At 43.2% G+C, this 26,046-nt stretch overlaps 1 protein-coding gene and 1 pseudogene across 30 annotated transcripts in view; both read right to left on the reverse strand.

The window, feature by feature from the left end:
* Positions 1-26,046, reverse strand: part of ANK3 (ankyrin 3) — a 639,900-nt gene that overhangs the window by 268,169 nt on the left and 345,685 nt on the right. The gene's annotated exons all lie outside the window — the stretch shown is intronic.
* The window catches only part of LOC149523987 (uncharacterized), a 60,109-nt pseudogene continuing 56,110 nt past the window's right edge, over positions 22,048-26,046 (reverse strand).

Here is a 26,046-nt window from a genome sequence, read left to right on the forward strand (position 1 = left end):
ATAATTGTTTTGGAGATAGATCCAGATTATTACTGGAATAAGTTTATTCCTGGAGGCTCCCAATGCACACCATTAAGTGTGTACAGGGCCAGCCAGATAGAGGCACCACCATTTTATATTCCTTTAGAAGCAAGGGACTGCAACAAGGGAGTTGATAGGGAATCCCCAACTAAACAACATCACCACTGGGGTACTCAGGATCTCCTTTTATGTTCAAAGCATCAGGCACACAGGTGAGTGCGACCTGCTCCCAAGTAATCCAGGGAGGAAAAAGAGGGTTACAAGTGCATTATGGGATCCTGATGCCATGAGCCCATAACTACCTGCTGTACAGTTTTGGTCCCAGAATATGAGCATAACCCACAGTGCATCACTCAAGTCAACAGCAGCTTCCTAATGGGGAAGTACTGCTTTGGGGTACATTGAATTCTTCCCTACAGTAAGAAAGTGAGGACTTTGCAAAATTGGTTGACTAGACATCGACCATAATAGCTTTGGCCTTATTTTGTAGTGTAGATGTAGCCTGAGTGTGGTCAAAGAAAAAGCCAGTAGCTGCAACTATCATAAGTTTCATGATGATCAAAGAGATTGCTGAGCAACAGGAAATGCACTTCTCAAAGAGCCCTACTTTAAGAACTGGCATAAAGTCAATGTTGACTGATGTGGTGCCAGTATTGTCTCTCAGAACCATAACCCCTTATATTTGTCATTAAAAAACAATAAAAATTCATTTCCACTATATACAATAATTAAATCTACATAAACTGAACATTTAGACTTATTAATTTCACCCTAAAAATATTGTAAATTCTGTGAAAAACACATCCAAAACATGCCAGACACCACAAAATATTTTTGTTCCATATCCCTTTTAAAAATCTTAGCAATCTTCAAATAAGATGCCCTGACCATCCCTCAAACTATGACAAAAATTAAGCAGTGTCCAGATCATAATACATATTTATCTGTATTTCCTGGTTTACTGAAGTTTCAGCATATGCACAGTTGATGTTCTGGAAGGCTATGAAATGCTGCCAGTCAACTTAACTGAGTGTTAAAGTTTTTTGGGTAGCGAATACAAGAAACAACAACTATTACCATGCCAAAACATCACATGGACAATGGCATCTGAACTGCATTAACTTAAATGTTATTGAATATTAGCAGACATGCATAATGAGAAGGCTCTGAAGACTACTTAGTCAATAGCAGCATTCAGATTTCAGTGTCAAGAACTGTACAATGAGCAGTATCAGCTAAATGTTCCTTAGTACTTGGGTCATGCAGAGAGGTATCCTGAACAAGTGGAAAATGGATAAAGAATTCTTGATACAGTGAAGACTGTCACTTCTGACATGCTGCTGGGGGCACAGGACAGCTGTGCAAATTACACTCCAGCTGCGGTTTGCATTTGTCAGCACTGATGTATAAAAGTGTCCCCCAGGCTTCGCTGTGGTTGCTAGCAGCTCAGTGAAGTACAAAATGCTCTCCCTGAAGTGCTACCATTTCTTCCATTACACTTTGTACGTATGACACAAGCTGGGATGCCAAGACAGCTACCTCTACATCTGAAGTAGGAAAGTTCTCTGCAATTAACTGAACAGCTAAGACAGGAGAAGGAAGCTCACCTTCAGGGTATGATGCAGAGCTGATTTCCCTTCAATGGGTAGCAAATGGGAAATTGGAGGAGACTTTGAGGGTTGTACGTAGGGTTGAGTGTGTGTCAAGCTGCTAAGCTGTCTGGCTTCACTGCATCATGCTTTGCATCTGGCAGTCACTTCATAGTTATGTCAACTAGCAAAATGTTAGCAGGTCAGAATGACAATGTTTTTACAGGTGTGAAAAGCAGTTGGAGGAAAAGGAAGAGAGCCCAGACTGCCTTGTGGGTGCTGCAGCTTGCTGGCCAAGAGACACTTAAATAAACTCGCCCCAGACCACTTGAAAATGAAGGCTTCTCCCTTCACCTGGTTTTCAATTCCGGGTTTGGGAAGAGGCTTGCATTGCCCCACTCTCTCAGGCCAATCTCTCACCTCCGATTGGCTGGCTGTTTCCAGCCAATAGGAGCTGAGAGATTGGCTGAGGTCAGTTCTTACTGGCCGGTTGTTTCTGACCAATAGGAGCTGAGGATTGGACTGGAGGGAGGAGGCGCGAAGATAGCACAAAGCATTCCTCTCCCTGCAGAGCAGAGAGCTGCAGGGACTGTGTTTTAAACCCTGGCAACTGCATTCCTAAGGGTCCCAGGCAGGGTGGTCCACGGGCCGGATCTGGTGGCTTGGCGGGTTGGATCTGGCACCTGGGACGTATTTTGCCCAGCCCTGGCCTAGACACTACAGAGCACAATCAATATTTATGCCAGATAAGAAGTTAGGCCTCAAGCAAAGGGATTTTTTACAAGCCCAGAGCATTTCCAAGCACCAATCTGCATTTACACTAAGATCATTGGTGTAACAGTCAATGATCAGAGTAGACCCCCAAATCTATTGTCAACATGTGTCTTCTCCCCTCTTAATGGAGGCATTCTGTTTTTGGATTTTCATACTCACTACTCCTCTTGTAGTCAAAGGGAATCATGCTTACATTTGACATTTTGAGGGCAAACTTTTACATAAAGTATGCTTTCCTCACTATGTTGAATAATGAGTAGATGATCCATTGCAAATTCCTTGGTTGTCAAAATTTACAATTAAGTGTACAAACTCTACTCAAATAAAAGGAAAAGCATGTGTCACAGAAATTCTTTATGGACATCAACAGCCTGGCATATGGGGTAGAATTTGGTCCTATAAAACTACACAATTTTACAATATATAACATTTAATCTTCTGGCAAAAATCTCCTAAAATATAATGGGGATGAAACCAATAGGGTATTATAGAAACCCCACTTTAACGCTAAACAAAATTTAATAATAGAGAATGATATCATACCCATAGAGCTTTTATACAAATTGGACCTCCTTGGTCTGGCACCCTGGGGACCTGAACCAGTCCTTAACGAGATGATTTGCCGTACCAGGGGAGGTCCAGACTACAGCCTCAGTCCAAATAGCTACATTGCTATTTTTAGCTCGACAACCCGACTCAGCCCACCAAGGCCGAGACTCAGTGCCACGGTTTTTTTATGGCAGTGTAGACACATCTTACCTGGCCAGAGTTTCAGTCCTAACTTTCAGGACTCCACACTAAAACCTGTTCACTGCTAGCAGGCTTTACAACTTTCATTGAAGCCGCCTGCTTCTCTTTATAGTACAATCTGATCTCTCTCAGATGTGGCTCATTATGCAATCAGGGTTTGCTAGCCCTGTCTCTCCAGCTTACAAGGGGGAAGCTACCCTGTTTTAAAAAGCTTTTAGAAAAAACAGCATTCTGTGTTACATTGTAGAGATTTTTTTTTTCATAAAGGCAAACTCATTTATACACAGAAAATAAACTTATTTGTACTGTAAACCGAGTGGTTCAATATGGAAATATGTGTCCTTAATGGTCTGTATTGTATTTCTCAAAATGACAATGGGTGGCAGGATGATAATACAATTACAGTAAAATATCTTTTAAACATCCAGTCTGGGATATCTAAATCAAATAATCAGATATAAACAAATAAGATGAATCACTGCTGATTTCATGGAAATTTAATATTATTATGCCCACTATTAGCATTTTATTTTCTAAACATATACACTGAATGGAAATTATCAGCAATTCAGGGTTTTTGTTAGCAACTGCTTCAAACATTTTGATCTTATAATGCTAAAAATACTCTTTAAAAGCATACAAAATAATAAGCAAATATGTGTTGCTGTTTGCCCTTTTGTGACAATGCTGCTATGGTGGATCTGCTGCTTCTGGTGTTTTTGTGATTCTGCTTCATTTAGCCCATCATGCAAATCCATGCTTTATGATAGTATCAGCTGTGATTGTATCAGAAAAATCACTGAACTGTAAAGAATGATTGAAGCACAAAAAAAGATTGGTCCACTAGGACAACACATGTAAGCAGGATTGGATCCCTTCCAGTCTTCAACCATTAGCAAATCTGAGGCTTAACTTGTCATTTATTCTCAGATTTTTTTAGTGCAATTGTGATACAAAGAAGAAACATTATCTGAAAGCATGGATACAGTATATACTTATATCTTCAAACTCATCAAATATTTATGATTACATATGTTGCACTATATAAAATGTTTTCATACATTTTTAGGTTTAGCTACTTTGTTTCTTCAATAACAACATTTTTTTAAGATGAGGCACAAAACCAATATCTGAGCCAGCTGTGGTCTTTAAAGACTTTAGGGCAATTTTTACAAATACAGAAGTGAATATTCTAGAATCCTGGCTAAATTCCAACCTGAGTAAATACATTCTCCCTAACCAAATTCCCTCTGCAATGTCAGTTGGATATGGTATTCTCTCTTCACTTCCTGACATCAGCTGTTTTAGAGATTTGCCATGTTCTCTTAAACAGCTGTTATTTTTCACATTGGATGAAATGATATTTTACACAGGTAGATAAGATATTGGAGCTACACAGCATATTGTGTATCAGTTATTAAGTTTTTAAAGCACTCTTATGATCCTTCAAAGCAAAAGGCATTATGTAAATGCAAGTTATTAATGATAAAATAAAGTGACTATCAAATGATTTAAAACTACAATGCAAAGTACATATACTAGCAATAAACCAGTGATGCTCTAAGTACATAACCTTGATTATACCCCACAATGTCTTAGTCACATAAGTAGTCTTTAATCACACATAACCCTCTGAATTTGATTAGTGATTTAAATTACTATTACATTTTCAAGCCACCAAGCTATATTTTATAGCTACAGCATAACCACAAACTATACCTGTTTAAGCCTTAAAATGATGGTTAATTAGGAGACGTGGTTCTGATTTACAGCAGCTGGGAAAGATGCACTTGATAGTTTATGAAAGACATTTTTTACATCTCTGCAGTAAAGAAATATAAACTGCCAGAAAGCAGCACACAACAGAGCCGCGTCCTAAAATTGTATCCTTTCTGGTTTTGGGGACTTAGTTTTCATAATCAGCACTCAGACACGACAGTATAAAATAGAACTCAGTACAGCAACTGAAATTTGGACTTATATTTTAAAATATTTTATTATTATTTACCTAAAATCATTATTTATTTATTTGCAAAGTCCTTTAAAACTAAATAAAGACATAATCATTGCCAAAAGAAGCTTGCAGTTACATAAGAACGGCCATTTAGGATCAGACGAAAAGTCCATCTAGCCCAGAATCCCGTCTTTCGACAGTGGCCAATGCCAGATGCCCCAGAGGAAGTGAACAGAACAAGGAATCATAATGTGATCCCTGTTACCCATTCCCAGCTTCTGACAAGAGACTATGGACAACATTCCTACTCATCCTGGTTAATAGCCATTGATGGATCTAACCTCCATGAATTTATCTAGCAAATAAATGAACCCTGTAAAAGTCCTGGTCTTCACAACACTAGCAAGGAGTTCCACAAGCCAGTGCTGCTCTGTGTAAGAAAAACTTCCTTTTGTTTGTTTTAAACTTGCTATCTATTAATTTCTTATGTTGTGGGAACAAGTAAATAACTTTTCCTTGTTCACTTTCTCCACACCAGTCATAATTTAATATACCTCTATCATATCCTCCCTTAGTCTCCTTTCTTCTAAGCTGAAAAGTCCCAGTTTTATTAATCTCTCTTCATATGGGACCTGTCCCAAATCCCTAATCATTTGTGTTGCCCTTTTCTGAACCCTTTCCAATGCCAGTATATCTTTTTGAGATGAGACGACCACATCTGTATGCAGTATTGAATATGTGGGCAGGGCCGGTTCTAGGCATCAGAAAAACAAGCACATGGTTGGGGCAGCGCGTGCGTACGTGTGTGTGTGTGTGTGTGTGTGTGTGTGTGTGTGTGTGTGTAAGTGCTGCCCCCCTTGGCTCTGGCCCTGACGGCTTGGCCATTTAGCTGTGTGCTGCACGGCCTGGCAGCGCACGTTCTGGTGTCGGGGGTGTGCAACAGCCGGGCCTGGAGCGTGCACAGGGCACTGTTGGGGGTGCTCCCACCACATGTGCACAGTGATGTGGGATTTCTGTGTCCCCGGCAGCTCCCCATTCCCTGGCTGCCGCATCCATGACCCGCCACCGTCGGTGCCACTTCCTTTGTCGCGGCGGTGATGTGACCCTTCCCCCTCCCGCCCACCAGCCAGGCCATGCAGCAAACATGGCAGAGATAAGAGCCCAGCTCTGGGGCGGGGGCCAGCTGGGAACTTGTTGCGTGGGGCCGCAGCTGGGAGGAACGTTGAGGGGCTGCCCCTGGGCCAGGAGCGGTGCCTCAGGGTGGAGACAGAGACACGGCCAGGGATGAAACGGCCGGCCACGGGGGTGCCACCCCTGTGAAAGGAGGGGCTGGCCAGCCTTGGGGGAGGGCACCACCCCATGGAAGGTGGGCAGCCTGGGAGGAGCAAGGGCTCTACCCTTAAGGGAGGAAGGGGGGCAGTGGGAAGTGCTGCCTAAAAAGGAGGTGGGGAGGCTTGGTGATTCAAATGGCAGTGGAGGTAGCCAGGTATCCTGTGAGGTTAGGGTGGGTAGCTCCTGCACTTTGTGCCTGGAGAGATGGTCAAAGTTGTTTTTTTCCAGTTGGGGGACCCCCTTTGAGGTCTAAGCGCTATCTGCATTTGTTCCCTTTTGTGGGGCATGTATGATGTGATATAAAAAGGTTCACTTGAGATTTGTGTGGTAGGGATTTTCATCTTGAGATGGGATATGGTAGGGAAACGTTTTCCCCTTCATGGGGAATTGCTCATTCATGTTCTGGATAGAGGGAGTAGAAATGTTGCTGAGGGTTTCTTTGGTTTCATATGGAAAGTTTGAACTCATATGCTGGTAGAACAATTTCAGTGAATTACATCGTAAATGTCCATTTGCAATTCATACAGTAAAGCCTTCTTTAGAGGGAGCGCTTTTAGAAACAACTGACTCACAGTTAATCAACTCCGGGAGCCCTGTCCCGTTTTAGAATGCAGATTTGATGTCATTTGCGTGCGCACCTTCCCCGGAGAGCCCTGCAGGTGGCTTTTGCTCCCAGGACACAATCCATTCACAAGCCTCTGAAAACATTAATTCCACCACCCCCAAAAAATATAATGCCTGTTCCACTGTATGCATCTGACAAAGTGGGTCTTTGCCCACGAAAGCTTATGCTCCAACACTTTGGTTAGTCTATAAGGTGCCACAGGACTCCTCGCCGCTTTTGCAGATTCCAACTAACATGACTACCTCTCTGATGCCTGTTCCACTGTGACACAGAGTCCTGTCATGTGTAAAAGCCAACAAAAAAAGGTGGGGAAGCCAAAAAATTTTTTGCTTGGGGTGGCGAAAAACCTAGACACTGTGGGTGTACCATGGTTTTATATAGAGGCAGTAAGATGTTCTTGGTCTTACTCTCTATCCCTTTTTTAATGATTCCTAACATTGTTTGCTTTTTTGACTGCCACCGCATAGTGAGTGGATGTTTTCAGAGAACTATCCACAATGACTCCAAGATCTCTTTCTTGAGTAGTTGTAGCTAAATTAGTCATCATATTGTATGTATAGTTGGGATCATTTTTTCCAACATGCATTACTTTACATTTATCAACATTACATTTCATTTGCCATGTTGTTGCCCAATCACTTAGCTTTGTGAGATTTTTTTGAGGGTCTTCACAGTCTGCTTTGGTCTTAACTATCTTGAGTGGTTTAGTTTATCTGCAAATTTTGCCACCTCATTCTTTACCCCTTTATTTTCATCTATGTGTCTGGCAATTCTATTCTTTATTATAGTTTCAACTAATTTACCCGCTACTGACATTAGGCTTCCTGAGCTGTAAGAGGTGCCAGGATCACCTCTAGAGCCCTTTTAAAATACTGGTGTTACATTAGCTATCTTCCAGTCACTAGGAACAGAAGCTGATTTAAAGGATAGGTTACAAAGCAAGTTAATAGTTCCACAATTTCACATCTGAGTTCTTTCAGAAATCCTGGGTGAATGCCATCTGGTCCCCGGGACTTGTTACTGTGAGGTTTATCAGTTTGTTCCAAAACTTCTTCTAATGACTCCTCAATCTGAGAATTTCTCAGATTCGTCCCCTAAAAATAATGGCTCAGGTTTCGGGAATCTCCCTAATATCCTCAGCCATGAAGACTGAAGCAAAGAATTCATTGCATTTAGTTTAGGTTTGGCAGGCATTTTCCACTGAAATATTTTTCATGACAACTATCGTTTTGTTGAAACTGAAACTTTTTGCAGGAAAGGTTAGGCTGAACGGAAAAATAATGTTTTTCTAATCAAAAACACATTTTTAATTTTTTTTGGTAAATTTAACTTAATATGTTTACAAATCAAATTTAAATATTTTGAAATTATATGAACAAACTGTTTTAGCTCATCCATGCTGGAAATATTTTGGATTATCAGTTAATGAAAATTTTCAAGATCCTGTTTCAGGTAGGAAACATTTAAAAAATACTCACTGGAGAGGAAAACTGTTTCTCACCCAAATTTATACACAGTCCAGATGCCCAGATGTAAATTGTTATATTGAGGAGTGAATTAATTTTCAAACCATCATAATTTATGGTAAAATTCTTGCCCGGCCAGACAGCCGTATGATCTCCACTGAGTAAATACTATTGGCTGGACACAATTCCACCAGGAAAATGAAGACCCCATCAGGCAGAGCTACTATACACTGATGCGGCACGTAGAAAGAACTGTGCCCTTCATATGAACTGGGTGTGTGCTGCTGAATGCAGAACCTCAGTGTGCAGGCCAACACAGTAGCCGGTTCCACTTCCTCATACTACACCATGATGTGAGGACACATGCAGGTTCCTTTGCTTTATAATGCGCCAGCTATGAACCTGCTCTCTTGCAGTGACAAAGCACCTAAAATCTGCAGGGCCTTGTCTACACAATGTTAAATACTAGTCTAGATGAACTCACAGAAGGGGCTTGTCAGTCTACCAAGTTGGATATGGTGTGGTCTTAGCTATGGATCTAAAAACAGAAATGCTGGTGTGTGGTTGTACTGTTGTTTCTGACGTCTCCATTCAAAGGACACAGGACTTGGGCAGATCTTGTTTCATGCACTAAACCGTCTAGGAGTAAGTACCTGGCGAGTATGACTGATTTCTCTTCCAGATTGAACACTGACCCATTACAGAATTCAAATACTGTCCTTGTTTTAAAAAGAACTGCCAGTTGAAAAGACAGTACATCCCAGGCTGTAAGGAATTCACAGGGATCAATGACTACCCAGTTCACTCCAGCCTTGCGTTTGCTCTCCCAGTGTGTGGACCCCAAAACATTCTCTGCAGGGTCTGGAGGATGGGGGATCAGGTTCAGTGTCTTAGTGATGATTGAAGTCCTCTTCCGCACTGGGGAGGCCATGCATACATGCAGTAAATACCCCTATGTGAATCTGGAGACAATGATCCAGGCCTAAGATCACAAGTGACATTCCATATACCTTGCAGAGGGTAGCCATTTTACTAAAGCAGGCTTACCGTTTGTGACACGGCTGTAACAAATAGCTCCCAAATATGCCACAATTGGAGGTAGCAACCTCCTGACCTGAGGGAGGCTGCTCAAGCCCAGCTGAAGTATCAGTGGAGTCAAGTGACTTTAAAAGGGCTGCTTTGGAGTAAATCCTTTTTAGAAAATGTGCTGACTGTACCTCGACTCTCGTAAATCCTGATTTACACTGTGTGGGTGCAGTGGCTCAGTAAGGTCTGTTGCATTAAGCAGAGAACGGCTTGAGAGCCCTGACTATGAAAGGAAACTACAGTAAAACTCCAATAGTCCAGCACTAAAATGGCAAGAGCCTAGTGAGTGAGCTTCGGCAAAAAATGAGTCACAAGGTAACAGCAGTAGCAGCTGAACTGAGCAAAAAGGGTAAAAAAGGCTTAAAAAATAAAACATTACAGTATACTGTATACAGTATGTACAATAAAAAGGGTTAGGAACACTTTCTAAACAGTATATAATGTATACAATATATATATCACCAGCTTATAGTACCTCGTGATAGTCCGGCACCACCTAGGTCCCATAGGTTCCGGATTATCGGAAGTCTACTGTACTTTGTAGTTAGGGTTGCCAGATGGTTTAACCAAAAATACTGAACACCTCCCTTTCCCCCCAAAAAAAATATTGGGGGAAAAATTCTGTTGAGGGGAAAAAAAGGGGGAGGAGGGAACAAAGTTTTTGAGGGAAAAAAAAAGGACTCATACAGTCTTTTTTCGCTCAAACTTGTATTGTGGTTTAATCTGCTTCCTTTCCTGGGCCCTCATGCACTATTTGCTCTTTCCAACTAATTCCAGAGTTCCTAATGGACCTTTCCTTGGCTGCTGGCTAATTCAGCACACAAAAGCTAATACTTACATCTAAGCGATTTATAGGGCAATTACAGAAATTTTAAATGTTGATGTTTAAAAATTAAAAAAAAAGACAAAATATCTTTTTTTTAAAAACAAATTATTTCAAATGGTAGCAATTTGTGTTGAAAGCTTCCAGCTATTGTGCATTCACAGCACTGTAAGTTTAACATTTTTGAATAGTTTTTAATATTTAAGTCATTCCAATTATGTGTTCCTAGCCTCTGTCACAGCATACAATGCGCAGGTGATGTATCAAATAGGAAAGCCTAGAAGTCAGTGTATGACATAGGCTTATAGGAACAAACAAGTGCTTTTTAATGAGAATATTGTATGTGTAATAGACTATTACTGTTGTCATGCAATGCTTCAAAATGTCTTAAATATTATATAGAATATAAAATTGTAATATAAAATGTATAGGATTGTGAACTGTTAAATAAATGCCACTTGGTATTTCCTGTTCCCAGGGAGCAAGCTCTGACTTTTCACGAATGAGGTAACTGGATGCATCCCCTGAAGTGATCACTACAAGCCACATCACTAGCACGGCTGTCGGGAGAAGCTGGTGCTGTGCTCCAGTATACACCAGTCCTGCATTTTCAACAGCACTAAAATTCACACACAAATTAAGTCTTAGCACACACTAAACAATAACAACAATGAACTTTTCAAAAAATTAATACAATTAAATACACAGGATGTCTCTATGGAGACATGGGAAAATTTTTAATTATGCTTGAGCAGTTATGCACGGGCCTACATAAAATCCCACAGTTCTTTTCTGGAGTTATGGACTTATACACCCACCCTGCCCTTAGAACTAGAGATAAACCTGAATTAAAACTCTCTGTCCCCACATATCTATATTTTCAGGGGGTTTCAAATTCATGAAGTCTTCAAATAAATAAATAAATAAATAACCCATTCCAGCCCTATCTTTCACTAACGTGACACTTTCTATCCCAAAAGAATGATCTAACATAAAGGAGATGGAGGGAAAAAAAGAAGGTAAAGGGCAACATACAGTAACAGAAACTAACAATGTGGCCAAGAATGACCTTGAGCAGGTCACTGCAGATTATGTAGCTCTGGGAAGAAGGATCAAGGAATTAGAAACACAAGTGGTGTTCTCGTTCATCCTCCCTGTTGAAGGAAAAGGTCCGGGAAGGGATCATCGAATTGAGGAAGTAAATGCGTGGTTGCATAGGTGATGTCGGAGAGAGGGCTTTGGTTTTTTCGACCATGGGACTCTATTCCGGGCACAAGGATTGTTAGGAAGAGATGGAGGACCCCAATTTGAATGGAGAAGGTAGGGCAGTCAACTGGTTATCTAAGGTGTTTGTTCACAAATATAACAAGCCTGGGAAATAAAACAGGAAGAATTAGAAGCCCTGGCTCAGTCAAAGAACTATGATTTGATTGGAATACCAGAGTCTTAGTGAGATGACTCAAATGACTGGAGCACTATAACTGAAGGGTATAAACTGTTCAGGAAGAACAGGTGAGGGACTAAAGGAGGAGGAATTGCAATGGATGTAAGAGAGCAGTATGATTGTAGATCTTCAGTATATGGGTTAAGTTTAGAGGTGTAAACAGGAGAAAAGCCTGTTGAAAGTCTATGGGTTAAGTTTAGAGGTGGAAGCAATAGGGGTGATGTTGTGCTTGGTGTCTGCAATAGACCACCGGATCAGGTGGATGAGGTAGACGAGGCTTTCTTCAGACAACTGAGAAAAGCTTCCAGATCACAGGCTCTGGTTCTCATGGGGGACTTGAATCACCCTGACATGTGCTGGGTGATCAGTACAGCAGTACACAGACAATCCAGGAATATTTTGGAGAATGTTGGGGATAACTTCTTGGTACAAATGCTGAAGGAACTGACCAAGGGCCATGTGCAGCTTGACCTGATGCTCACAAACAAGGAGGAACTAGTAGGGGAAGTAGAGGTGGCTGACAATCTGGGAAGCAGTGATCATGAGATGGTAGATTACAGGATGCTGATAAAAGGAAGAAAGGAGAGTAGAAAAACACACACCCTGGACTTCAGGAAAGCAGACTGACTCCCTGGGGGTATGTCTACACATGCAGCCTAATTCGAACTAGGGCTGCAAATGTAGGCATTCGGAATTGCAAATCAAGCCCGGGATTTAAATATCCCGCACTTGATTTACATCTTCCTGGCCGGGTGCCATTTTTGAAATTTACAAGCCCAAAGTAACTGCCCGCGTCTACACACAGCAGTGAAACGGGTGTTCAAAATAAAGCTTTAGTTCGAACTACCTGATATTCGTCTTGCAATGAGGTTTAACAGGTAGTTCGAACTAGAGCTTTATTTCAAACGCCCGTTTCACTGCTGCGTATAGATGCGGGCAGTTACTTCGGGCTTGTAAATTTCAAAAATGGCGCCCGGCCAGGAAGATGCAAATCAAGTGCGGGATATTTAAATCCCGGGCTTGATTTGCAATTCCAAATGCCTACATTTGCAGTCCTAGTTCGAATTAGGCTGCAAGTGTAGACATACCCTTAGAGAACTAATGGACAGGATTCCCTGGGATGCTAACATGAAGGGGAAAGGAGTCCAGGAGAGTTGGCACTGTTTTAAAGAAGCCTTATTAAAGGCACAGGAAGAAACCATCCTGATGCACAGTAGGAAAAGCATATGTGGTAGGCGACCAGATTGGCTTACTGGGGAAATCCTTGGGGAGTTTAAACACAAAAAAGAAGCCTTCAAGAAGTAGAAACTTGGCCAAATGACTAGGGAGTAATATAAATATATTGCTCGAGAATCCAGAGGAGTTATCAGGAAGGCAAAAGCACAATTGGAATTGCAGCTCGCAATGGATGTGAAGGGTAACAAGACAGACATGTTAGCAGTAAGAGGGTGATCAAAGAAGATGTGGGGCCATTACTGGATGAGGGAGGTAACCTACTGACAGATGACATGGGAAAAGGTGAAGTACTCAATGTTTTCTTTGCCTCGGTCATCACAGACAAGGTCAGCTACCAGACTACTGCACTAGACAATGCAATTTGTCCCTTGGTGCAGAAAGAACAGATTAAGAACTATTTAGAAAATCTAGACATACACAAATCCATAGTTCCGGATTTCATGCATCTGAGGGTACTGAAGGAGTTTGCAAATGTCATTGCAGAGCCTTTGGTCACTATCTTTGAAAACTCGTGGAAATCGGGAGAGATCCCGGATAATTGGAAAAAGGCAAATGTAGTGCCCATCTTTAAAAAAGGGAAGAAGGACAATCCAGAGTGTTCAGCCTCACCTCAGTCCCCGGAAAATCATGGAAGGGATCCTCAAGCAATCCATTTTAAAGCACTTGGAAGAAGGGAAACTGATCAGGAATAGTCAACATGGATTCACCAAGGGTAAGTCATGCCTGACCAATCAGATTAGTTTCTATGATAAGGTAAGTCGTTCTGTGGACATGGGGAAGTCAGTGGATGTGATTTACGTTGCGTTTGGCAAAGCTTTTCATACAGTCTCTCACAATATTCTTGCCAGCAAGTTAAGGAGGTATTGATTGGATGAATGGATTGTAGGATGGATGGAAAGCTGGCTAGACTGTTGGGCCCAGCGGGTAGTGATCAACGGCTCAAGGTCAGGTTGGTGGTCAGTTTCTAGCGGAGTGCTCCAAGATTGGTTCTAGGGCCGGTTTTGTTCAATATCTTTATTAATGAACTGGATGATGGGATGGGTTGCAGAAAATTTGTGGATGACACTAAGATGGGGGCGGGGGCAGGAAAGACTTAGACAGATTAGAGGATAGGGCCAAAAGGAATCTGATGAGGTTCAACAAGGACAAGCGTAGAGTCCTGCACTTGGGACAGAAGAATCCCAAGCATTGTTACAGGCTGGGGACCAACTGGCTAAGTAGTAGTTCTGCAGAAAAGGACCTGGGGATTACAGTGGATGAGAAGCTGGATATAAGTCAACAGTGTGCCCTTGTAGTCAAGAAAGCTAATGGCTTATTAGGGTGCATTAAGAGGATCAGCCTTTCTCCATCCTCTTTGGAACCTCCCATCAGGAAGTTAAAGGGAGGTTCCAAAGAGGATGAAGAGAGGCTGTTCTGAATAGTGATGGATGGCAGAACAAGGAGCAATGGTCTCAAGTTACAGTGGGGGAGGTCTAAGTTGGACATTAGGAAAAATGATTTCACTAGGAGGGTGGTGAAGTACTGGAAAGGGTTACCTAGTGGGGTGGTGGAATCTCCATCCCTAGAGGTTTTTAAGTCTTGGCTTGACAAAGCTCTGGGCAGATTGATTTAGTTGGGGTTGGTCCTGCTTTGGGAAGGGGGCTGGACTAGATGACATCCTGAAGTCTCTTCCAGTCCTAGAATTCTCTGATTCTAAAGAGCTGAATAGAAGATAAAGGAGAGACAAATGATTGAAGGAAAGTTTATTGAAACTATTTCACACCCAAGAATGAACAACATTCAGTCATATAAACAATGGCTGCAGGGCCTATGGAAATTTACCCTTTTGAGTAAACATGGAGATAAAGCATGGGTGAGAATTAAGCAAGGGCAGGAAGTTTCTGGCCCTACAATCAGAGAGAAGCAGAGCTCCGGCTGTTCCCCCTGGGACCCATGGTTCCTGTTGGATTTTTATTATGTCCTAGAGCAGTGTTTCCCAAATGGTGCTTCATGGACCCCCGGTGAAAGTAAGGGTTCCGCGAGAACTCAATCACCCCTGGCAAAGACGCTGTCTCCTTCTCTGGTCTCCTGCCGGCTTTCAGACACCTCCCCACTCCTGCTGCCACTCTGCGTTTCCAAAGCCTACCTGGGACATGCGTGACTGCATTTTGGCCCCCAGGCTTCCCTGTTTCTACCCCAGTGGTGTTTCTTGATTTTATTTTATTTTTTGCTTGAAAAGTTTCCCCCCTCGTTGTAGGGGTTCCTCGAAATTCTTCTGAGTTTAAAAGGGTTCTGTGGCCAAATAAAATAGGGAAACACTGCACTAGAGGCTTGCCATTACACTCCCACTGCCTCTTGTCTCGCCCAGAGCTGAAGGCCACATTTAATGAGCCGTCCTCATTGCAAGCAAGTTACTGGCTTAGGGGGAACCCTTCTGTGGTCCTAGGTTCCCCTTTTTCCCTGCTGGCGGCCCTCCAGGTGTGGGGAAGGTAGTGGGGAGCCTAGTCCTGTCCACTTACTCCAAGTTCTGGCCCAGGGCCCTAGGTGGCAGCAACTAGTGGGGCTCTTGCTCTTATCCCACTGAATAGCAGCCTATCCCTGAATCACTTCCTCTACCACTCTCACATCACCTTCTCCTGCATACAACCTCCAGTTCTCCTCCACTGTGCACTACCTCCTCTCTGGTCCATCACCCTTCTCCTGCCCTCTCCTTACCCGAGGGGAAGCAACCAGTAGGCCTTAGTTGGCTGCAGGTGTCCAATTAACCTGCTGCTGCAGACCACCTCTAACTTAGTTTCAGGTGTCCACTTGCTTTGGCTGAGCAGCAGTCTCTGGCAGCCTACGCAGGAAACAGGAACCCACTCACCCAACTACCCATATACGTGCCCTCTACCAAACTCCTGCAGCCCACTGCCTTGGATCTGCTGCACTTCTTAAGCATTACACTCTAAAATAAATGCACGAACATCTTTTTAGTTTCTGCTACCCTATGGCTTCCTCTGTTTGGGGGAAGGAAGTAGGGTTGTCTATCTACCACTATCTATCACAGTTTAGAGATGATAATAAAAGAAAGAAACTGCAAATGTTTGCGAGGGGGTTGGTTGTTAAAAGCAAAGAGGATCCATATCCTGACAAAACCTAAATATGACATTGTACAGCCCATGTTGGTTGTTATTCCTTACAATTCTGTAATATGCAGCCACTATTTCAGTGGTCCCCAACCTTTCCGGGCTGCCTGGCGCCTGGGGGTGGAGCCGCTCACGCGCCACGCACCTGAGGGCAGGGGCACCCACGCGCCACATGCCCAGGACCGGCATCACACATGTGCCGCGTGCCCGGGGTAGGGGCCGCCCATGTGCCCTGCACCTGGGGCCAGCACCGCGCATGTGCCGCGTGCCCGGTGTAGGGGCTGCCCACGTGCCCTGCACCCGGAGCCGGCACCGCGCATGTGCCGTACGCGCGCCCGGAGCAGGGGCTGCCCATGCGTCCTGCGCCTGGGCCAGCACCGCTCATGTGCTGCACGCTGGCGGGAGGCCGGCCCAGATGATTTTGTGGGTAGCACATAAATGCCCTGGCGGGTGCCATGGCGCCCACAGGCACCACGTTGGTGACCACTGCACTACTTGGTGGCTTATGTCACAGAGCTGAGTGGACAGCTGTAATCACAACAAATAGATTGTCAATCTTGGCAGAAAGGGCAAAGTCTGAACAACAAAATAAAAAGACCTGTAACTTTATCTGCTTTTCTGTTGTTTCATACGGTCCCTACAAGTGAGGAACAAAACAACTGATGGGGAAAAGGGGAGTGTAACAGGGTACAATCTTAGAAGTCCCCTAGGGATAGTTCCCCTCCCTGCCGATTATGCCACTGACACCTGCCTTCTTCCTCTCTGGTTCTCCCCACCATCCTGTTCTGTTGGGACAGATCCTCTGGTCTCCCCAAGACAAAGCACAGAATTGGGGTTACTGCCCTCCTGAAGACCAATGCAGACATTGAAACACTTCTGCTCTGGGAGGATGCAGTTCTAGGGCACAGCACCCAGGAAGCAAATTCCAAAAAGGGCTCAAACCCCCAATTAAATCTCTGTGTAAAAGTTTTACATAAAGAAAACTTATGAACATGTTTGCCCTGTTTATCAGTCTCAGAGGGGTAGCCGGGTTAATCTGTATCTGAAAAAAATAAACTAAAAGACAACGAATGGTTCTGCAGCACCTTAGAGGGCATGGGGCAGTAAAGAGAAAGAAAAAAAAACCTTGTTGATAAGAGTGTCCATACTAAATGAAGCTAATACAGGCTACTCTGTAAGTCTCATTTAGCATGGACACTAATAAACAAGATTCCCCCCCCTTCCTTCCCCATCCCCTCTTATACTGCTATTTATTTGTACCTCTAGACCCCTTGCTCCATTCATCTGAAGAAGTGGGCTGTACCCAGGAAAGCTCATGACACCATGTACATTTTTTTGGTCTGTAAGGTGCTGCAGGACCATTAGTTTGTTTGTTTTTTCTCTTTATCAATGTAAGAAAGACATTCATATTTTTCCAAGTTAACAGTTATTTACACTGGTCCTGATAATAAAAACACTTTTGTTTACTAAGTACAAACAGTAAGATTTAAATGGCTGCGAGTGAAAACAGACAGCTCAAAGTAAGATACCACATTGAAATGAATGGAAAACACAACAGCGAGTTCTAATCCACTAAGAAACTTATTGCATGCAGATTCTTTCCCTCAAGAGTTGTTCTTATTTCAGGGGACAAACTCCTTTTCTCTGACTTGGATCTCCAGCCCTCTTTCTATCATTTTAGAGTGTTCAAGGCCATTTCCCAGGCCAGCTAAAGACAAAGTGTTGATAGCTTCCCATTGCTTAGACCCTCTCCCAGGGTGGGAATCTTTTGTTTTACATCCCCTCTGACATGGGAAACTACCAAGTTCATAAATGGATCCCAGTACTAGGTGGTATGGTCACATGTCTCTCCAGACTGGCCACCTTCTGGACTTGCAGGACAAACACAGAAGTTTACAAGTTGTTAGGTTGATCACCCAGTCATTCTGTTCGTTGGGACATTTAAAATTATAAACAGATTCACATTATATACTTCTAACATCACAGATAAGAATGATACATGCACCAAAATAGGATACACCGATCCAGCAGAATGTAACAATAAAATTGATAGATCACAAGGCATTTTGTCTAAATCATCTTCAAGTAATACATATTTATATTCTTAAGCAGGGCTTGACAAATGGTGGCGAAATCTGCTCGCCAGCCCCGCATTGTACATGCACACACCGCCAGTGAACGGGGCGACCAGCTGAAATCTACTCGCCACGGGCAAGTAGATTCAGTGATTTGTCGAGCCTTGTTCATAAGCCTATTTTCATAAAGTATGAGAGGGAACTGTTACTATGGGAACTCTCTCATTGAGCATACCTAAGCTTTATTGGTATCTGTTTTTCAATAACACTAAAAATTAATTTGAACATTTAACCTTAAAAATCCTCAGTAGGAACATCCTTATAAGAACATTTTATAAGAACACTTCAACATATCAAGTGACTAGGAGAAAGATGGCCTTATTTTTGGATTTTAAGAGCCACAGAATGGGTGACTGACCATATTATTGTATAGCTTTTAAGTTTGAAGTCATACCAGTTATCTGTTCCTAGCCCCTGCCACAGTATACAAAGTGCAGATGATGTATCAAAAATGAAAGCCTAGCAGCCAGTGTATGAAGTAGGTAATGTAGAATCAAAAGCCTGTCAAATTTTATTGAAACCTCAAATTATCTGAGAAATGTCAAAAGTTTTCTAGAACTACCCATCATATGGCCGAGATAAAAAAATAGGCCCAGGAATCCTGATCATCACCTTAAAAATAAAATACGGAAAATTAGAAAGGGATAGTTTCATTCCTCTACCTCAAAAACTCTCAGTAAGTAGTAAATAAGTCCTCAGATGCACTAATGGCAGCTGCCCAAGAAGTGCATCTGCTTTGTTTATACAATTTGCAACTGACATACAATTGCCAAATATTGAATTATTCACTTCAGTGCTATCACAGGCTGCTCCACAGAAGAAGCAAAACATAGAGGAAAAACCCTTAAGAGAGCAAGAGGGAGAGTGATTAATTCATCTGGTTGGGAATTGTGTGTGTATAAATAAAAGGTTAAAAAAAAAAGCTGAAAACTTCTGGTAGACTATCAAAAAGTTTCCCTGGAAATGCTGCCTCATGCCTCTATTCTCATATTAAAAAGGATGAATATAAGCAAATAATGTAAGTATGTAGGAGAAAGATTAGAAAGGCAAAGGCACAAAACAAATTCAATCTACCTAGGAACATAAAGGGTAACATGAAAACATATTAAAATACATTAGAAGGAAGAGGAAGACCAAGGACAGGGCAGAATCCTAGAACACTAGAACTGGAAGAGATCAAGTCCAGTCTCCTGCCCTGACAGCAGGACCAAGCACCGTCTATATCGGGGTCAGCAACCTATGGCTCAAGCCAGATATGGCTCTTTTGAAACTCGAGGCCAGCCCCACCCTTATTCCCCCCCATAGCAGGGCGCCTGCACTGGCACTACAGCAGGCCTGCAAAATACCCACCGTAGGCCAAGCCACCAGATCCAGCCTCAGATGCAATGGAGAGTCTCAGCGGGGAACCTCGCCCACACATACCACTAAGAAAAACAGCTGCTGGGCCATTTGTGTTCTACAAACTATGAGCCCAGAGTGAAAGAGGGAGTGGTGCTTCATGGCTGCTCCCGCCCCCAGCACAATCCCATTGGCCAGTTTCTGGCCAGTGGAAGCTGCCTGTTTGAAAACCAGGCAGTACACGAAGCACCATTCCCCACTCCCCTTATTCACAGAGCACATGTCCCTGAAGCCTGTGTAGGGATGGGGCAGATTCCTGCCTGCTGGGCTGATGGCTGGGAGTCTCACAGGAAAGGCTCCTGGCCAGAGTCTGCCTCTGGCACCCCAGTTCCTTCCTCTCCCCATTGGAGAGCAGAAGGGAAAGCCTCCAGTGCCTGAGAGTGGTGCGAAAACAAGCGCCACCCCCTAGTCCCTCGTGCCCAGACCCTGCATCTCCAGCCTCTTCATGCACCCCCTCCCACGCCAAGTCTCTGCAACCCAGACAGCTTCTGTCCCCTCGCTCCTGGCCAGACACCCTACCCCCAGCCCGTTCCTGCCCCCTCCGTCCTTGCCACACACCAACCTGCACCCTGTTCCTGCACCTCCCCCATGGCCAGACACCCTATAGACCTCAAGCCTGCTCCTTCACCCTCACTTGCTCCTGCCCCCTCCCCCTGGCCAGACACCGTACTCCCAGCCTGCTCTTGCACCCTACCGCCTACCCAGACCCTGCACTCTCACCCACTCCTGCATCCCACCTCCCGCCCAGATCCTGAACCCCATCCTTATCCCAGTCACTGGCAGCCCTCTCCCGCACATTAAACCCCTCATTTTTAGCCCCACTCCAGATCCTAAGGGGGGCCTCACAAATTCCACTAACTCTGAACCTCAGAAGAGTAAATCTGGCCTGAGGCCTTGAATCTCAGGACCCCTATTTCTCCCCACACTGTGGGGCTGGAACATCAGTGGAGTTAGGTGCTTCAGTTGGGGGCCACATCAGAGAGGGTTGGAGGTTTTTGGAGGGTGTTTTTTTTTTTTTTGCTTCTCACTTGTGTGGTCCCTGACTGATTTTTCTGTGGGTCAGTAACCCCTGACCCAAAAAGGTTCCCCACCCCTGCCATAAATAAAGACAATGTTGAATCCCTTTGTGTTAGTCATAATATTTTACTTTATTTAAAAATTAAGCCTGGTCAACAAGCCCCAAATTGGGGTCCAACACCCATCTGGCCAAAGCATCATAACACTCCTGCACCCCCCACACATTCCAACCCTGTGCCCTGAGCCCCTCATGCACCTGGACCCCCTGCCCTGAACCCCTCATATTCCTATGTACCCAAACTCCTGTACTCCCACATCCCCAACCCCATGCCATAACACTCCTGCACCCCACACACCTCAACCCAGGGCCGAGCCCATCATACACCCAATCCTCCTGCCATGAGCCCCTCAAATACCTCATCCCAGACTTCTGCACTCTCACATACTCAGCCCCCTGCCATAACACTCCTACACCCCCCACACCCCAACCTTGTGCCCAAAGTCCATCATATACCCAAACCTCCTGCCCTGAGACCCTCAAACACCCCAACCCAGACTCCTGAACCTCCACATCACCAGCCCCTGCCATAAAAAAAATGACCCCTCCCCTGCCATATTTCAAAGAAGCCTTATTGAAGGCACAGGACCATCCCAATGCACAGTAAGAAAAGCAAATATGGTAGGCGACCAGATTGGCTTACCAGGGAAATCCTTGGTGAGCTTAAACACAAGAAAGGAAGCTTACAAGAAGTGGAAACTTGAACAGGTGTCTAAGGAGGGGTATAAAATATACTGCTTGAGAATTCTAGGATTCTGTGATAAGATTGACAAAAGAAAGCCTGAATGTGTGCATTGACCAGTTATGATGTAAACTTCAAAGAAATGTGTGAAAAGATGCATCAGCAGAAGTCCCATTAAATACAATCTGTGGGTACAATGTTTTATTTATGCTATCATTAATCATTATGTTAATTATCAATAATATTAAGTTGTATATTTTTAGTTATGCAAATGGGCATTCTCATACAGTTTTTGTTGACCACTTGTTCTGAATTCAATGTAGTTCACCTATTTGGTTTGAAAAGTTTGCCTACCCTCTGCACATGACAAGAATTTTCAAGTATCTGAAAGAGTGTTGCAAGGAGCAGTGAGAAAAATTGTTCTCCTTGACCTCTGAGGATAGCGCAAGAAGCAATGGGCTTAAACTGCAGCAAGGGAAGTTTAGGTTGGTCGTCAGGAAAAACTTCCTAAGTGTCAGTTTGGTTAAACACTGGAATAAATTGCCTAGGGAGGTTTGTAGAATCTCTATCACTGGAGATATTTAAGTGCAGGTTAGACAGACACTTGTCAGGGATGTTATAGATGATACTGGGTCCTGCCATGAGGGCAGGGGACTAGATCTGGTGACCTTTTGAGGTCTCTTCCAGTTGTAGCAATCTGTACAACTGATCTCTCTGGCTGAATTAAATGGACTGATCTCTCTGGCTGAATTAAATCTCCCATGATCTGCCATCCATATTGAGCTATGATGTTGTATCACTGAAGTGAATGGCTACGGTGCTTCATGGCAGATGTAGTCTGACCGGGAAACACAGAACATAGACAAGAAAAAGCATGAAGCACCAGGGCAACATTCCAAGTTTTGTTTGTTTGATGTATTTGTTTATTTGTTTGCATGTATGTGTGTTTGAGGAAAGCAGACGTATTTCTCACACACACACTCAAACACATACACACACAAAGTTTGGCTGAAGCATTCAACTCCGAATAGCTAATGATTTTTAAAAATGTTACGTCAATAAGACAGGAGTCAAAGTAAGGAGAGGGAAAGTAATGTAGCATATGTAGCATTCAGTGCCATTTTTAACTGAAAATGTCTTCGAAGACTAAATACTGAGGACCCGAATCAGGCAATGGAAATTATTCCCATCAACTGAATGGATTTTGGATCAAGCTTCAAATGAGCACTCAAGGAATGCACACATACATTAAACACACAGCAGTATCCAAGTGTACAATAAGAAGGGACTATCACCAAAGCCAGCACATTATCCTCAAGTGATTCCTAGCCAGATAAAGATATATGAAAAAAATCAGCGAGGAGAAATAAAACTGATGACAAGACAGAGGAAACTGATTGACTTACCAGCAGGGATTTGGAGCAATCACATTTTTGAATTCCTCCGCGCCAACTCCGCTCCAGCACCAATAGTGATTGCTCCAGCTCTGCCCTGACTCCGCTCTGCGCTCTGATTCAAATTAATTTTTAACTAAATAAAAAAGTGCATACTGTAATTTTGAAAAAACGTTACTTTTATTCAGAGTTTTAAAACAATTTAAATGTCATCAGTAATGATAAAAACTAGAATAATTCATAATTCAATCTGTAAAAAATTATTGCAGCAAACAAGTCGTCTTTCATGGCCTGTCGCAGATCATTTAAAATTAACTTTAAAGCTGAAAACAGTCGCTCTACACTAGCTTGAGTCGTTGGCATGCTCAAAGCAATTCTGCAGGCAGCCTGAATTTCGTGTGGGTAGCTGTGAATGGCCTCAAAAACAGACTTAACTTTTAGCCTACCAATAGACTCCATTACCTCACAATCTTTCCGAAAGTTTCTCTTGAATAATGCTTCATTACAATTATGAATCGCAGAAACTCGCCGGCATCTTTCTTGTTTATCCAATTCCTTTTCGAAGTTATCATCTTCTAAAGAATTGGTGCTTGAATCATCTCCATTTCCCTGTGATGGTTGAACATGTCTCAGGGATGGATGCTCGAACAAGTTCAGAGTGGAGACGGAAGTTTGAGAGCAGCCTGCTATTTCTGAAGGATGTGAACTTTCCAAAATCGCAGATTCGACTGTTGATTACTCCTTTGTTGTGTTTCGTTTTCTTCAACCTCTTTCGCAGAGTTCAAATGTAGCAATACATTTTGTTTTTCGAGTCATTGAGCAATATCAAGTAGCCCTTCCTTTGCCTTTGGTATTTCCCTTGAGGTAAGAAGAATCCAATACCGTGGGACAACATAAACTCCAACAAAGAAATGAATATTGTCAAAAAGCTTCTCTTCACATTTCTGCATGGAGGATAGAATTCCTTCTGCAATTTGTCCACCATTTTCTTGCAAGAATTTTGACAGTTTTCACCATTCCTTCATTAAAACTCCTGGGGTTACATCGACAGCTTGAAGATTCACGGTTGTTTGGTTTGGCTTTGCCAAGAGGTCTCACAGGTTCTTCATTTCATCCCATTCAGCTTTTATTAACTTGAGTTCTCTTGTTCCAGCAGCAGCCACTTGTTCACAGTAAGACTGAAAAACGAGAAGCCGATAAATCATCGCAAATGTTGAACCCCAGGGAGTAACAGTATCCAATGATTGAGTTACCCCATGTAGATCAAGCAGAACACTTCAAATACTTGGGGTTCATAGATTGACAATGACTTGTCGAATTTTTGCCAGAAATTTCTTTGCGTGTTCTTGGTTCAGTCCATACCAGATTGCCAACTGAAGAATGTCAATACCACACCTCATCAGTTGGACTTTTGAGTCGTTCTCATGAAGCCATGTTGGAAGTATGAGGCTAGGTTCATTAACCCATTGCGCAGCAGCATCCATGTTGAGTTCGATTTCATCCATTCCTTTAGTTCCTTCATCAGTCAAAATAGCTTCAGTTCTGTCCACATCCCTGTTCTCAGAGGTAGAAATTGTTTCATTGTCCTCGTTGAAATTTTTGACGGCACACGTCATGTTTGCTGCACTGTCAATGCAGATACTCAGCATTTGCATTTCACTGATGACAAATTTTTCTAAAATAGCTTTTACTTGACTTTTCACGTAGGAAGAATTGTGACACCCTTCAGTGTCAATTATGTCCAAGGTTTTTACCACAGCTTTATCTTTTCCTTCTTTGTAGTACTAAGCATTGATTGCAAGGAAATTTCTGTTTCCACGGGTTGCCGCATCCATTTTCAGGTAGCACAATATTTGCTCCAAAGCTTTCTTGAGCTCTTCGTGACCAGACTCAGCTGTGCTGACAACTAAATGACGAACCGTATCATGCCCCATCGAAATGCCAAGCTGCCAACCCATTTCACCTGCAATTTTTTGGTATCATTTGTTCTTTACCCTGAAGGTAGTGAGCCGTGTTGAACTCAAGCAAACCATATCCATCAGCCCTTCTTGGAAAGTACTGTCATCCATGGTGACTGTAACCTTTGAGGACTTCAAATATGAGTCAAGTTTTGTTTGCTTAATTTTGGGTTTCTTTTCAGATGGAGCTCCGCAAAAAAATCTTTTCACAAGTTTTCAAAGAGCCAGATGAACGTCGTTTAGCCACATCAGCTTTCTGTTTTGCCTCATCTTCCTGGTCCTTTTTTGTAACCAGAGATGCATAGTTTTCAGGATGGATACATTTTACATGCCGCCAAAGGTTGAAACTTTTCACGGCACTTGCTTTACTTGTCTTGAAGCTACATGGTTTGAGCTCGCCATTCACTTCCTCTTCCACCTTGCATGTTCATAGAATCATAGAACCATAGAGCTGGAAAAGACCTCAGAAGGTCATCAAGTCCAGCCCCCTGCTCTAGGCAGGACCAATCCCAACTAAATCAACCCAGCCAGGGCTTTGTCAAGCTAAGACTTAAACACCTCTAGGGATGCTTCCCTAGGTAACCCATTTCAATGCTTCACCAATCTCCTAGTGAAATAGTTTTTCCTAATATTTAACCTGGACCTCTCCCACATCAACTTGAGACCATTGCTCCCTGTTCTGCCATCTGTCACTACTGAGAACAGCCCTTCTCCATCCTTTTTGGAACCTCCCTTCAGGAAGTTGAAGGCTGCTATCAAATCCCCCCTCACTCTTCGCTTCTGCAGACTAAACAGACCCAAGTCCCTCAGCCTCTCCTCATAAGTCATATGCTCCAGCCCCCTAATCATTTTGGTCACCCCCCGCTGGACCCTCTCCAATGCAGCCACATCCTTTTTGTAGTGGGGGACCCAGAACTGGACACAATACTCCAGATGTGGCCTCACCAGAGCCGAATAAATAGGAATAATCACATCTCTGGATCTGCTGGCAATGCTCCTCTTAATGCAACCTAATACGCCATTAGCCTTCTTGGCTACAAGGGAACACTCTTGACTCATATCCAGCTTCTCATCCACCAGGTCCTTTTCTGAAGAACTACTAGGGTATGTCTACGCTACAAAGTTAATTCGAACTAACAGACGTTAGTTCGAATTAACTTTGATAGGCGCTACACTAGCGCTCCACTAGTTCGAACT

The sequence above is a fragment of the Pelodiscus sinensis genome, chromosome 8 (assembly GCF_052426305.1).
Source record: "Pelodiscus sinensis isolate ZL-2025 chromosome 8, ASM5242630v1, whole genome shotgun sequence".
NCBI lineage: Eukaryota > Metazoa > Chordata > Testudines > Trionychidae > Pelodiscus > Pelodiscus sinensis.